Here is a 16649-nt window from a genome sequence, read left to right as displayed (position 1 = left end):
GATGGCTGTAGAGAGGTGGAACACTGCAGGCTCACAGCCTAATTATCTGGAGCCACCTTAACCCTCTGAAATGCCATTTGTTGCCCACCTCTGTATCATGACTTACTGTCCCTTTTGAATGCATAGGCTTGTAGCTTCCATCAACCCAAAGGCTAAAGCTGTCATCTGATGACATCCAAGGCCTATTGCAGAGACTTTTGCTTCTTCTGTAATTGTCTACCCACCAGTATATTTTTATAAATGTCCTGATTTACAACTTTCTTTGTTCTGTGACTATAAAAGCTTCAAGAAACTGTTAGCGTGTTGGAACAAGGTGTTAGGGGTGACCTGAATCTGTGTTTCCAGACTCACCCCAGAATAAGCTACCTCTTCTTGGCTGGGAGGTGAGAGCTGTGTTTCGTGTGTTAATATTCCTGGTTGTAAACCTCATGATTATGTACTGTAGCAGAGGTAGGTTTTTGTTGTTGTTTGGTTGGTTTTCTATCCATACATCCCATTGGACTCTCTATGTGCCTTCTTCAGTCAAAGACTCTTGACCCTAAAATATCCTCATATTTTTCTTTGATCATCACTTCTTTCTCATCCTCTTATAATTTCTCAAGATCCCACTGTTAAGATTTAGACCTGAACTGATCATTTTGTTTTTTATGTCTTGAACTTTCATGCTTAAAAAAATCTTATTTTCATTGTATTCAATTTTAAAGTTTGGAATTCTTTTTGTAAATCACACAAACCCAATATCCTCTCTTTTTTAATGAAATATTTACTTGACTAAGTATTTATTATTTATTTTTGAAAGAAGGTTTCATATGGTCCAAGCTGGCCTTGAACTTGCTGATCTTCCTTGAGCTTCTGATCTCCTCAGACGAGTCCCGGAGCTGGGATGAAGCCAAGAAGATACAGATTAGGAAGAAAATCTGTCTTCGTAACAGAAGTGGGGAAAGGACTTTCAACAAACTGGGAACTTGATGGAAGTCACCATACTGCAGATTAGAACGCTGACCTCAACTGTGGGTGTGTCACCACCTGGAGGGCACATTAAGCGGAGCTTTCTGGGTTCCCTCCATCCCAAATTTTCTGATTCAGTAGGCCTGGATGGGCTTGAAAATGTACTTTTCTAGCATTTTTCCTGGATGTTGCAGGTCCCTCCATATCTTGTGTGTACATCTGCACACTCACGCACATGCACCACACTGACACAGAATTAATTGGCTAAGTAATTTAAACAAGATATGCTATCCCACCTGCCAAAGTTTCTCTTACCTCTTGATGAAGGGTGTGAGAGCATACTAGATTGTGTTTCATATTGGCCCTTGATAGTCAAACCCCAGAGTCATGCTTTTTGACAGGTGTGTCCTCTCTCTCTAGCATGGGCACAAGAGACATCTTCACTGAGGTCCAGCTGTATGGAGAGGTGCCCAGGAAGGATGACCATCGACACTCATTGATACTCCTGAGGTGTATCTGCCAACCTCACACACTGTCCCCCTCACCATGTATCCAGCTACCCCTCGCCCGTGGCTCAGCTGAACAGTCAGAGGCCACAGGTGTCCATTACCATCATTGTATCTGGCTCCAAAGGCCGACTCCCCTCCTAGAAAGCCAGTTTTCTGGCCAGTAATTTATTTAGTCAACTCTACTGTGCCCAGTTCTGTGTTGGGTGCGAGGGAGATGGCAGTCGATGGGCCACGCTCCAGTGGGATCTCATGCTGGTAAACTGGAGGCCATAAGACACCAGGCTAACTGCTCAGATGAAGCATAATCGGGTAGTGTGCTGCAAGCGCAGATGAAGAAGGAGGGTGTCCATGGAAGCCCTCACCTTCTTTGCTGCTCGATCTCACTCTCTGGCTGTTAGGGTCTTCCTGACTCTTAGCTCTTCTTGTAACCTTCACATCCTCCTGGTCCAGTTGCCCAGACGCAGCCATCCATCTCTCCTCCGTGAAGCCCCATCATGCTTAGCTGCAGCCTTTCTTGGGTGAGCACACACAGCTGAGGGATGCGTGGGAGAACTGTGTGTGGCTGGAGGTCACTGGAGCTGTTATTGACAACCAGCACAGCTCTCTCCTGAATTCTCTCATCCACTACTCTTGGTGACAATTCCCACTTCCCGTTGTTTATGTCTGGAACTGGGTGACTCTGGGCTAGCCTGTTTTGTGTCCAGTGAACATGGCTGTGTACAGACACACATGTGGGGATGGAGTTGGTGCTGGGAAGACTTTGGAGCCAGGAAAGAGGTTTTGGCAGGCAGGCAGACAGGGAATTTTACAATATGCAGAGCGTCACAGCACCAATGCATTCTCCTGAGAGTCTAGGAACAATGCTGGACTGAGTCTTTCATTAAAGGAGGGATAGAAGCGAGTTTGAAACCGGTGCTCTCTCTCTTTATGAGGACATCAGTTCTTGAGCTCCCTGATCACACTAGAGCCCCTTTGTTCAAGATGTGTCTTCTTGTGACTAGATACGACCCACCAATTTATCACCATCGTTGTATTTAATTAAATTGCTGTCTTCTGTTTAATATTTTCAATTAAGCTCCTAAAACCAGATCTTTCTTATAGATCTAAGTAGTTTCTTTCAAAGGCTTTGTCATGGGAGCCTTTTTTATTACTGTTAATCCCCCGTAATGAATAACATAAACTTCTGCAATGCTACATCTTGCACTTTCTCCCAAATCCCGTCTCTTTCCACATTTCTTATTGACTCGATTTATGTCCTTTAAGTCAGTTTCCAATGGGGTGGCAATCCTCTAACTTACTGACTGATCAATTTGAATTTGTTTTATAAGATTCCATTAATTACTATGTCTAGTTCTCTTGCATTGCTGGAAGCAGTGCCTCCCTTAGCATTTCCTCCATGGCTGTATCTTTGCGCAGCAGTAGTGTCCTCAGGTCGGGCTGACACTGCCCAGGAAGCCACACCACTCTGATCTGGTTTTCCACACCCCTTAGTCTGTAAGTCTGGCTCATTTCATAGTCAATCCCCCACATGTCCTCTTGGGAAGCAGAGGCCACAGTTTTAGAGGAGGCGTTTGTTCCTAAGATGGGGCACATGAAGGCTCATATGCCCTTTCTACTATGTGTTTCTTGGATTTCCTATTTTATTCTGTCTGAGGTACACTGAGCTCCTCCCTGGATAGACTATCAACACAGGCGTGACCTTCTCCCTCCCACTGGCTACTGGTCCTAGACATCTGTGCTTTAGTTAATTTCTTCCAATACTCTGAGGTGAGTCTTCCCTCCTCCCTTCTTCCTCCTCCTCTTCTTCCTCCCTTCTCTTCATCTTCAGGAGGAAACATAGTTGTCCCAACACTATTTTAAAAAGTAGTGGATTTTCGCTGATAGACTTGGCACCTCTGCCAAATTTGATTGACAACAAATAGAAAGGCTTAATTCTGAACTCCCAATTATACCAAACTGATCTCTATACCTTATCTTTAATTTTGCATTTCATCACTGTAGACACATTCAAAATCAAGAATATGAGATTTCTTGTTTTGTTATTTTTAAAGATCGTTTTGATGATTTTAGGTCTCTAAAATTTTTACCTGAACAAACTTCTGAGGATTGTCTCGGGTAAATACAACCCTACAATAATCTACAAGTGCCCCAGCTGGTTAGCGACGCTGCCATGAAGGGGCTTCAGCAGGCCAGCGCAGGTCCCAGGACCTACCTGTAGGTGACAAAGCAGCACCCTGTGTGTTCTCAGCCTCCCTATCTGTCCACTCAAAAATCCCAGGGAGAGCTTGTTTGCACATCCAGAGGTTGGCAACTGAGGAGCCAGGGGAGCGCAAACTTTAGGCCCCTCCACTACCAGGTCACCTTTGAGATGTCAGGAGGGGGATCAGCACTGTGTTTACTTAACTCCTAAAAAATATGGAAAGGTAACTGGCTGACACTAGCTGTGGGGCCTTGGCTACGGCTCGGCCGTCTAGCTGCTCTTTGTGTCAATGTTGGAGAAGTCAAGGGCTTTCCTGGTGTCTGCAGGGGCTGGGCTGGGGTGTGTGTAGTTTGGGGTTAGTGGTATATATTTCTGTGATCCATTACTCCCCAGTACAAACCATTGCTGGCCTTGCAAGTCTTAGGATGGTTTCTAGAGAGACTATTCCGGTCTTCACCGCAAAGTAACAACAGGAACACATCGATGGTCTCCAGTTCCAGAAGGTGCAGGGCTGGAGGCAGGGTGGGAGATAAACTCAGAAGTGATGGATTCTGCCCTTACAAATGCCTCATCCAAGCAGAATTAATTTATACAGGGATGTTCTCGATTGCACAGAACTCACAGGTGTAACTGGCATAGGCCTCCTTTCCTTCTTTGATGAGATGAATGAAACACAGAGTTAATTAGAATATGTATGCCACAGACATGGCCCCAGTGATACTTCAAACCACAGATACTGTTGCAACTGCTCAGATATGAAGGAAACCTGACAGTCGTGTCCCTAAATCTGACGACAATCCTAAAAATGAATGTGATATTGCCAATAATGAGCAGTGAAGCTAGAAGGAACTTTTCTAAACTATCAATAATTTAAAACCAACTCTAGCCAAATTATCTAGAGGGAAAAATGAGTTTTCATCTATTCTCTCAGAGAACATATTATAAAATCATTTGCCTATGGAGACTTAATCAAATATACCCCAAATATAGGAGAAAAAACATTCAGAAGCATGTTGTGTAGTGAGGCATTACTTTTCCAAATGATGTTAAGTTTTGAATTGGAGATATGTGCGGATTTATCTTATTGTAATTTGTAATATTATTGATATTTGTCACTTAAATTGCAAATTTGTTTTTAATTTTTGAAATTAAAATATAATTATATCATTTCTCCCTTCCCTTTCCTCTGTCCAAATGTTCCCATGTCCCTCCTCCCTTGCTCACTGTCAAATTTGTGGCATTTTTTCTTTAATTGTTATCATTGCACACATGCATATGCATGCACGTACACACACACACACACACAAATATACACATACAGCCTGCCGAGTCCATTTGCTGTTACTTGTATTGATTTCAGGGATGGCCATTTAGTATTGGATAACCAATTAGGGGGCTCTTTCCTGAGGATGACTACTTACCTACTGTCAGCATCTCTTAGTTGTGGGAGTTCTTTGTTTCGGGGTGAGACCCTTTCACACTAGCTTGTCTACTGGTGTTGTAGTTGTTCAGATCCTATTTAGGTAGCCATGTTGTTGAGGCATCATGGGTGAAGCTTCCCTGTCATTTCTCAGAAATAATCTCACAGCAGATTTTCTGGTTCTCTGACTCCTAGAATCTTTCCACCCCCTTTCATGGTGTTTCCGAGCTTTGGGTGCGAGGGCTGCGCTGTAGGTGTATCCACTGGAGCGGAGCACTCCATGATCAGTTGTTCTCTGATTTTCCATCAGCTGTGTTCTCCTGCGCTCGTCTCCACATGCTGCAAAGAGAGGCATCTTAGATGGTGGGAGAGAGTTAGACTCTGCAGAGGGTCAGCCTTCCACAGGTCAGAGACTGGGAACGAGCTGCAGAGTTGGCAAAAAAAACCTCACAGACTTCTTTTCTGAGAGATAAAAGCTTCTTTTATTTTATTATTCATTTTGTCCTTAGTCTACTCTACTCTTTTGTTCTGTTCTTCTATCCTGATGTTTCCCTTCTTCTGCTTTCCTGATGACTTCCTTCTTCATCTTTTCTTCTCCACTTTCCTGGTGTTTTCCTTTTATTTTTTTCCCTTATACTTCAATGGACTCTTTCAAGCAATATAAAAGTTACAATGTGGTTATGTTTTGTTTTTTACAAATGGTTGTAATAAATGGTTGCAATAAATACAATAAAACCCAGCCATGTTTTTCATACCTTTCACATGATTAAGCATTTTACATATTACAGGTGAAGAATGAGACTTCTCATAAACCAGGAGCCCTTAAGCCACACCTGTTTCCACAGGCAGCAGCTTTTATAGTTGCCAGGAAAACAGGTTACTAGTCTCCCTTCCTGTCCAATTATCTTAACTAACCACCCCATTCTTTGTTTTCCAGTTACATGAAGTCAATTATTTAAAGCTTTGCTTTGCCTATGATACACACCGACCGGAACCCGTGAACACATCTCCCCAACTCAGAAAGAACTTGAGCTAACTTCTGGGACTCAATGTTTTCCTTGGTCATTAACCTAAACCATCATCTGTACGAGTCTGCAAATAAAACTCACAAGTCCTAGCTGGGTGACATTTCCCTGTTCTTGTTTCTATCCTCTGCAGCCCCTGCTTTATTAGGGGCAAAGGCAATACTTTAAACAGTACAGCTTAAGAGGAAATCATCTTTATAATAATCCACAGATAAAAATGCCCACTAGAACGGGGTATTTCAATGAGATAATCACACTACACTAAAGGTAGTGGGGATCCCCCAACACCCATTCACACCATGCCAGATACTAGAGAAAAAATGGCAGTGGCAAGCATGTAAAGGCAAAGCAGTGACAAGAGACATTCTGGAGTCAAAGCCCTCGGGGCCTTGCTGAGGTTCACCCATCAGTGCCTCTTGCATTCTGCTGGGTTGATGTCCTGAGCTCAGTTGCTGCCTGTTGCTCCTCTGGCGTGGCCGTCAGCAGCACTTGTCTGTGGGTATAGGGCAAATATTTAGAACGCACATGAGTTGTGCTGGTTAATAAAACGGCAGAATCAGTTCTCTCCCAAGATCCATGGCCTCACGAACTCTTGTCTGGGTTTCCAGTACCAGACATAAAGATTTCCCTCCTGTTGAACAGGCCTTGAATCCCATTAGATGACTGTCGGTTACCGACAAGGTTTATATGTCCCTGTTGTACACTTGACTTGCTATGCTGCTCACTGTTGAGGTTCAGAGCTGTCGGGGCCGACTGGCTGTCTCCCTTCCTTGGACAGTTTGCATAGCACCTGAGAGAGGAGGCTTTCAGGTCAGGTCTGGCTCTGTTCCTCCGAGTCCCGAGTCTGAGGTGCATGGTGTCCTTCTCTTGTCTTACTGCTCCAGTGGAAAGGAGTAGGGGTAGTGGAGGGGCCTGCCATCTTCCTGAGTTTAATGGTATTGCTTCAAGTTTTCAGTATTTAGGATGGTGTTGGCTGTGAGTTTGCCATAAATAGCCTTTGTTATGTGGAAGCATGTCCGCTCTAGTCCTACTCTCTCTAGGACTTTTATCATGAAGAAATGTTGGACAATCAGGCTGAAGTTGTAATTTTCTAAAGTTTCCTTCAAAAATGTATTTATGTATTTAACTGCATATGTATGTATGTATGTATATATATATATATATATATATATTTGTGTGTGTGTGTGTAATGTTTATGAGTCAGTTCTCGCCTCCTACCTTTAGACATAGGGTCTCTCTTTATTCCTGCCATGCTGCAGAGGTGACTCTTTTGTCCCTGCCTCACATCTCGCTGTAGGCATGCTGAGATTTCAGATGCTTGCCACGACACCCAGAGTTTTATATGGATCCCTGGAATCAAACCCAGTTCACTATCTAGGCTTGCATAGCTCTGATTTAACCCGTTAAACTGTCTCCCCAGCTCCAATTTTTTGTAGACTGTTTCTCCCTGTAAACCAATATTCATTTGCTCCTAACTTGCTGCTATGGTTTAAATGTCTTCACCAAAACTCACCTTGACACGTCATCACTGCGGTGAAGTAGTAAGGAGTAGGGCCTTTCAGAGGGGATTAGGTCATGGAGAGCCTGCCCCTATCAATCCACTAATCTCTTCATGCGTTGCTGGAATCAGAGATGATTTGGTCATCTTGGAAGGGGCCTTGTTGTAACCATCAATTTGGCTCAGTTCCCATATGTGGCCCCTTACCCTGCGATGTCCTCAGTGCTTCTGGACTCACCAGAAGTCGCACTGGAAAGAGCATGCTCACTAGATGTGGCCTCTCAGCCTCCAAAAGCACAAAAAGTAAATTTCTTTAAAAATAAATGACCCAGTCTATGACATTGTGTTAGAACAATAGAAAACAGACTAAGACACTTTGTACATGTATGCACAGAGCCTTGACTTCTGCCCACCTATTTCTAAATTTCCAGCTGCTTCCCAAATTACCACACAGAAGCTTTATTAATTATGAATATTTGGCTACTAACTCAGGCTTATTACCAACTAGTTTCTACATTTAAATTAACCCATTTCTATTAATCTATGTTTTTACCATGTGGCCGTGGCTCTACTGGTCCTCTTGGATCTTGTTTCTTTGGCAACTGCTTGCATCTCCCTTGACTCCATCCCTCTTCATTGGAGTCCTCAGTTTGATTGGTCCACACAACCTTATCCTACCTGGCTATTGGTCAGTTGGCTTTATTATTAACCAATGGTAGGAATACATATTCACAGCATACAGAAAGATCATCACACAGCATACATATAATAAGTATATATTTATGTAGAAGTATTTGTAAATGTGGCCCCAGGCATTTGTATAGGTTTTTGGGCTAGTCTGAAGACACGTAGTACCTTTTCAGGGAATTCCCAATGTTATCCCAAGAGCCCTCTAGATGTTAAGGAAGGCTCACGTAGCTCCCACTGAGAGATAACAGGTGGGTACTAGTCCTGCCTGGCTTTTCAGATTACTAGAGGGGGTGGGGAGTGTACCCGCATGTATGTATTCATGCGTGTAGATGCAACTGTGAGTACATATGACCATGCCTGCAGAGGTCAGAGGGCAACCTTGGTGAAGCCATTCCATGGTACTTTTTCCAGTTAAGGTCTCTCATTTGTTTGATGCTTGCTGAGAAGGCTGGATAGTGAGCCCCAGAAATCCCCATCTCCACCTGTTGGGTGCTAGAAGGATTACACGTGGCATGCCATCACAGCTTTGTTGTTGGTGTTATTTTTGTTGTTGTTGTTTAAATGAGGGTTGTAGAGATCCAAGGTAGGTTCTTGTGCTTCAAGGCAAATCACTTTATTGTGAGCCCTCTCACCAGCCTGGGTTACAGGATTTCAAAATCAAAGTGACCTGTTAACTTCTATGTCTATCACTTTTAGGCTTTAAAATTTAGTCTGGAGGAATCACGTGGGACGCTACTTGGTGCCTTCTCTGGAGATACCATTTCTTCACTCTACTTGCAAAATAATAAGTAGTCTAGAAGCACCAGAAATCAGTTCCTTGACCTGGGCCTCATGGTGACTCTGGTTAGCTGAGCCCCTGCAGTAATAACAGATCCATGAAGCATGGGATCTTGCCAGCTCGGTGCTCCAGCATCTCCCTACTGCAGGATTCCTCCTCCCTGAACTTTGTGCAGGTGACCAAAGGCCCGACATGTTGCCAGTAGGCTATTCCAGGCCAAGGGAGTCTTGGAGACTCACAGGGCATTAGAGGGTGACACCACTAGAGCCCAAACCGTGTCCTCTGTGGCCATGAAGGGCAGGAGCCTGAGGAAGGGCAAGGGGGATTGCAAGAGTTAATGTGATAATATCCGTTGATTATTTTAAGACACATGAAGGAAAAATATATTATAAATAGCAAGGGCCACAGCAGATTCAAAGGGTAAGTGTGTTGATAGCCTTTTCCTCTTCCTAAGATTTCTGATGTTTCAAAACAAGATTATTTTGGGAGCGCATCTATTTTAATTCAAAAGATTCTTCTGGAAACACGTTTCATGGCTAGAGAGCCTGTCTCCTTGTTCCCCCCTGGCTTTTTCCACGGAAAGGCAGGGCTCTGGTTTCACACACCTCGTGCCGGCCTCGAGCCTTTTAAAACCTTTCCGGGCAGCACCTGGCCGCTGTGCATATTAGTGAAGGCCCAACTCTGGGTCGGCCTCAGCCTTTTAATCCCCCAGAATCCTCTTTGTTTACCACTTGACAGCTGTTGTCATGTTTGAACAAGGGTGCTCTGTACCTTGCAGTTTGACATAGATGCACACAGGTGCACGTGTGTGTATGCACGCGTGTGTGGCCAGAATATACCCTGCTATGATGGGGGGAGGCTGCCCCTCCTCCCTTTTCTTCTCCCTCTTCCTTCCTCATCCACTCAGGCCAGGATTTACTGAAGCATTGACAGAAAGTAAAAACTTGACCTGAATGCAAATGCTGGTTAATAAAGGACCTTGAACTGTGTTTTGGAGAAAGCTTGGGATCGGGGCCATAGCTGGTCCTGGCCCTTGACAAGATGGCATTTCTTCACCCACAAGACAGAGCTTCCCCATATCCACAGCTCTGCAACCAAGCCAGATGCTGAAGTCAGGCAGGCAGCTCAGATTCCTGCGGCTCTTATTGCTCTCACTGGGATTAGCACAGAGAGCAGCCTGCTGGAGCGGTGGGTTGGAGTGGCCTTCTCCTCTTCCAGCCTGGCTGCAGTAATGTCTTTGCAAGCACTTACTTTTTAAAAACTACTCTTGCTGTCTTGCAGACTTGCCTTGCTCCCATCTCACTCTCCCCCCTCTTTCTCTGTCCGGCCTGCCAGCAGTCCGCATGTGCAAAGTAGCCTTCTGTTAAGAAATAAAGGCATTACCACTATCTTGGAGCTCCCCAAGATGAAGCCCACACTGTGAAAGGAGGGGCAGAAGGGCCTGCAGCCCCAGGATTGACAAAGGAATCCTACTGGAGAGAGCAAAAAGATTAAACCTAGCTTCCACTCTCACCACGAATGACCATGTAATGAAGATGAATTAAGATTTAACAGTGTTAATGTTGTTAAATTATGGGTTTGACTAGAGTGGCTGATAGCAAACACAGGCCTGGGAGACTCACTGTTTACCTCTCAGCAAGCGGGAACTGACTTTTCTTCTCTTGCCTGTGGACCTGGGTGATTCTGACAAGGCCTTGGCCATTCAGCGTCTCAAATGCAGAGCTGCAGTATTTTACTGTTGACCTAGGGATCGTGTGCAGGTGGGCGGAAAAAGGGCAAAACCACGTTTTACATCAAGAAAGATGCAATGGGATGCGAAGGGATGATGAGGGAGCGGGCTCTGAAACGTTGCACACAAACCTGCCGCCATGGCTCTGACGCGTGTTTCTCAGAGAAATGATAAGAAAACAACTTCTTTGTTTCTTGGCTGTCCTCAAGTGCTACAGTGTTTGAGGACTTCCTCAACGATTCTAGTAGAGAGCAGAACAAAATCAGATAAACCAAAACCAACGGCAAGTATCTGCACATGCGCAGTAAGGAAGAAACGGAGACAAGATTAGTGGTGCAGACCTGTAAAAACGGGAAGTTCAAGGACTTCCTGGGTTACACAGGGAATTCAAGGTTAGGCTCGGCAACTTGGCCAGGCTCTGCCTCCTGGTAGAAACTTTTAAAAGGTTTGGGGTTTTAGCGTGCAGGGCTTTGAGAATCCTAGCACCACCACTGTACGGCTACTACCCTCAGCCCTGCTGCCGCCACCGCAAACCCACAGCTGGATTTCTAGTTGTTAGAACTGTCAAAGTCGGGCCATAGAGGCTGCTTTCTGTTGCTTCTGTTGGAACAATTCCACAATACATATTTTTTCCTAACAACTTAAAACAGTTCTTTGGAGACAATTAGGGAAATGGTGAAGTGAAAGACAGTCATGAGACTCAAAACAAGACAGTACTTCAGAGGAAAAACATGAGACCTGAGGAAACAGACGAATAAATGGCTCTGCTTCCAGTAAAATAAAAAAAAATAATTTCTTAAAATTTTAAAACATCTTGAACCTCCTTATAGTAATTAATTTAGGTGAAAGCAATTGGATTCCCCTCTTTTCCTATAAACACTGAACTAACCATTTAAATATATTTATGGGGTACCATATGATATTTGATACAAACATACATTGCTGAGTGTTTAAATGAGATTGAACATATGTGTCTTCTCAAATGCCCATCATTTCTTTGTGGTAAACACCAACCAACCAACCAAACAAACAAACAAACAAACAACCAACCAACAAAGACATTCAAAACTCTTTTCTCATCATTCATTGGTGGCAGACACTTTTAAAATCCAGCACTTGAGAGGCAGAGGTGGGTGGATCTGAGTTTGAGGCCAGCCTGGTCTATACAGTGAGTTCCATGACAGCAAGAGCTACACAGAGAAATCCTGTCTTGAAAAACAAAAAGCAAAATAGAACAACAAAAAATTTCTCCTGTTTTTTTTTTTGAACACCCAGTAGATACTTTCTGTCTATCGTGACTCTATTGTGCCACAGAACACCAGAACGTATCTCTCCTGCGTAACTGCAGTTTGCTGCCTGTTGACAGACAGCTCTCCACTCCTCTCCCTACCTGCCTAGCCTCTCGTCACTTCCTGGGTCTGGTTTATTGGGTCCTGCCATTTTCTCAGTCAAGGAACGAAGACCAGGGCTTCTGTCAGGAAGTGTGAGTACCTCGGTCCTCTGGTCCATCGCTAAGAGTGCAGGCTGGGACAACGTTTTGGAAGGCAAATTAGCAATGTGATTTCAACAACTCCAAGTTTTTTCCTATCCAGGGAGCCAGCGATTCCACATCTAGGAATTTTGCCTAAGAAAACCAGTGAAGACGGGTTCAGTGATTGGTGATTTATGTGGACGATGACTTTGCTGACACTATTTAGAGGACTGAGCCGCTGGAGATGACCCAGATGCCAACCAAAAGCTACGGGTTATATAACGGTCAGATAATTAGTGTGTTCATTCCGTAGTCATCTGTCAAGATCCCTCTGTGCGCCAGACACAGGGAACACAGAGATGCATCAGACAATGTCCCTAACTTCAAGGAGTTGGCAGGGTGTGGGGACATGGACAAATAACAGATGACAAAGGCTATTTTTATGACAGTGTAGAATGCAGAGGTTGAAAGCAGCACGGCTTTGCATTAAGGTGTACACAAAGCAGCATGCTGAACATATTGCCTTCTATAAATTTCATGTCTAAAAACTTGAATGATTAATAAACAAAAATGCAAACCATGCCTAGATCCCTCTGGTTGATGGGCTAACAGGTGGTGATGATCTCTTGAGGGTTTTTCTCTTACTTTGAATTTTTCTCTAATCAAAAGATATAATTTCATAATTAGAAAAGATAGCCATAAAAAGAAAACCAAGCTTCATTTAATCAGTGCTTATGGTACATTTCATGGAGATTTGTTATTAGTGACGCTCATCAGCACATATAGCATACACCCTGTGTACGCAGGCTGATTTATCTCACAATAGTGTAAGGAAGACTACAGTTTTAATTTACACACACACACAAACACATACCCCCCCCCCATTTTTAAATTTTGAGACAGATCTCTCTATGGAGACCTTGCTGGCCTGGAACTCACTATGTAGATCAGGCTGACCTTGAACTCACAGAGATCTGCTTGTCTCTACCTCTGGAGTACTGGGGTTAAAGGCATGCTCCACCATACCTGGCTTCATATTTACTTTGAAAAAATGTCCATCTTTTAATTTTTATTTCTTCAAGTGGTTCGAAAATCCATACAATCTAAAATGGTACGTGATTAAAAATCCTGTCCCCACCCCTGTCTGGACCTCTTACACCATCTTTGTGCATCCACATAGAAGAGTTAGCCTCTGTCACAAAATTCCTTGAGAACAGTTTAAGATAAAGAAACAAAATATAATCTCAGTTATCTTTCTTTGTGCCAAAGGCAACATCTTACACATACTGCTTAATACCTTCCTTTATCACTAAATTATACTCTGTCCCTGATAGTTGTGTGGATTAACATGTCTGCTCATTTTAATATCTGAATTATATTCAATACAGGTGCCATAATTTAATTCTGTTGCGGATGCAACTTTTTCCTGCAAACTTTTTTCTATTGTATTCTTAAAGATAAGATCGGTCTCAAGTATGCACCTTGCTATTTTTTCCTATTAATTCAGATGATTCCTAGTAGAAAATGTATTGGAAAGAATTATGTAGTCTCATCATGTTTTACAAATAAAGGCAAGAAATCTTAAAAAAAGTTCTGAATTGACTAATGTCACAAAGCTTGTAAAGAATGTTCTAGACCTTAAAGTCAAACTTGGCAGGGTCGGGGCCATTCTTTTTCCATTAGTGTTGTAGTGAAAGATAAGCATCTCAGATTTAATGAAGTGTGAACCAAGAACTTAGAATTTGCTCAACACGGGGAATTGTTAGCTTGTTGTAATTAATCTGAGATTGAAGAGGAAGCAATGAAGGCCTCTGTATAATTGTGAGCAGGAGGACTCATGGCTAAGGATTAGAGGGGGAAATGATAGAAGCCCCAGGGGACCTCGGCAATGATCCACGTCCATGTGAGTCAGGACTTTGAATGAGTTAGCAGCTTTTTCTTTAGCTCATGGAGAAGGTGGTGCCTCCACATGATCTTCCCTTGGGGTTTCCCTAGTCTGCTCCAGCTCCTGAAGTCTAACCTTGGGAAAATGTTTGACAAGTCAGGGATGGGTTGCATTGGAATTGCATTTGAGGGGATTCTATTAGCCTGCAAACCATACAGCAATAACTTCTGGATTCTCTTCAGTAAATGCTAAGGAGCCTGTGAGGAAGTTAGAGATTCTGAGTGTGTGTCCAGATGAAGCATACATGCTGCCACCTCAGATTCGCTGAGAGAGGTCAGGAGCTTAGAAACTCTACCCCTTAACCACCATAATGGGTGTGGGAGTCTGGCCCACCAGACAGTGTTAGCAGATAAAGTACAGACACTCAGTCACACATAAAGTTTACATAACCAACACGTGACTTTAGTGTAAGTAAAATGTGTTCATTATAGAAAGAGTGTGTGTGTGTGTGTGTGTGTGTGTGTGTGTGCATGTTAGATAAACACAGGTGTAACAATACATTTAATTTTATTTGACTTTCACAGAGAAAATATTGACGTGTAATTGAGGGAGCTATCAGACTGCAGATAAATGTTTTTTGTTCAAAATGAGAGAAATCAATTAAAATTTTTTATATTTGCTTATTTTATTTTATGCACATGAATATTTGTCTGTATGTTTGAGCACCATGTGCATATTGGATATCTACAGAAGTCAGAAGAGGGCATCAGATCCCCTGGAGCTGGAGTTATGGGTGATTGTTAGCCACCACACAGCTACTGGGACTCAACCCAGGTCCTCTGCAAGAGCAACAAGTGATCTTAACCATTGAGCACTCATCTTTCCATCCCCAAGAAATCAATTTCTTTAAAAAAATCCAAATTTAAAGAATGGTAAGATCAGAATAAATAAAAAAACCACAAAATAGCATAGAAAAGAATTCTATGTAAATATATCTACGAAGCAATATAAATGTATCAAACTCTAGTTAAAATATAGAACTATCAGGTTAAATTGATAAAAACATACTATTGGCCAACTATGTCTTAACACATTTTTGAGGGCAATCCATACATGTGGTGTTTGCAAGAAGCACACTAAAGCTAAAGGGAATTACAAGACTGAAAATAAAGTGGTAGAAAAAGAAAAGCCAAAGCAAACTAGCGTAGAATACTATTATCAGTTTTTAACAATGAAGGTCAGGATGCAACGACGAAGTCTTTAATTTCCTAGGATGAAGCAGTTGTCATAAGCTTCAATACACCTAGTAACGAGATTTCAAAGTGTATGAAACAAGATGTGGCAGTAGGACAAGTTGTAAACTGATAAACACACATCACATTGGGAGGTTTTAAATATACTTCTTTCAGTAATTTAAATCACAAGAAGACAACACATTCTGAAGGCCATTTCCATAATATAACAAAGTAGATCCAGTGTGTCTCTGTGGAGCATCTTGTATCAAGAAATGGACCACACACATTCTTTGCAGGCACACGGATCATGTATGAAAGTGTTTCAACATGGCCACTGATGAACTTTCCCTACAGGATCAGTGAGCTGGACTGATTCACATCAGTCATTAAAAAAAAAAAATGTTACCACAGGCTTGCCTACTGGCCATTCTAGTTGGGGCATGTTCTCAATTGAGGTTCAAATTGACAAAATGTCTAACCAGGACAGGAATAAATAATGTCCCTTATAGATGTGGCAGTAGAAGAAAAAATATGCTGATAAGAGAGGAGAAATACTGACCTAGTGTAAATAAAGGTTTAAGAAGCACCAGTGCTCCTCATCCCTCGTATGACTAGCCACAGAGAAAGTGCACGATGCCAAATCTAAGGAAGAAGGTGGCCTTCAACTGTGATCTCCTGCACACAGTGTGCAGGATTGGGCAAGGGTGTAAGCAAGCTAAGCAAAGTCCACAGAACACTGTTAGACACAACAGTTGCCCTCCAACCAACACTAAAGACAAAGAAACTTACAATGTGATGTTCTGATCTGCGTTATAAAGCAGTTGGAGATTATAAAAAACAAGGATACAAACAAAGGAAAGCAACTAGACCCAGAAGTCAAAAGACTAAAACCAGAAATGGGTAAAATGGGAGACCAGATCTAACACGATAGAGCTGAGCAAACTTGGGAAAATCTGTGAAGAAGCAACAGGATTGCAGAACTGAAGAAGTCCTTACAAGATGCTGAAGATGAAATGCACTGAAGTGAAATTTTAAACAGAGGGCTGAAGAAATCCAGAAGTCTTGCCAAAAATAAAACAAAACCAGTCAAAATCATGAAAGCAAAATAAGGAAGTGGAATTGTTCTAAAAGAAAATGATTGACATGAAAGATGAGCCAAGAAGGTTCTGCATACATATGAATAAAAGAAACACACACACACACACACACACACACACACACACACTAAATATTTTTATCCAAGGAAGCCTTCCTTATATAT

This window comes from Myodes glareolus, chromosome 4 (assembly GCF_982192425.1).
Source record: "Myodes glareolus chromosome 4, mMyoGla1.1, whole genome shotgun sequence".
Lineage (NCBI taxonomy): Eukaryota > Metazoa > Chordata > Mammalia > Rodentia > Cricetidae > Myodes > Myodes glareolus.
Note: the sequence above shows the minus strand (reverse complement) of the source record.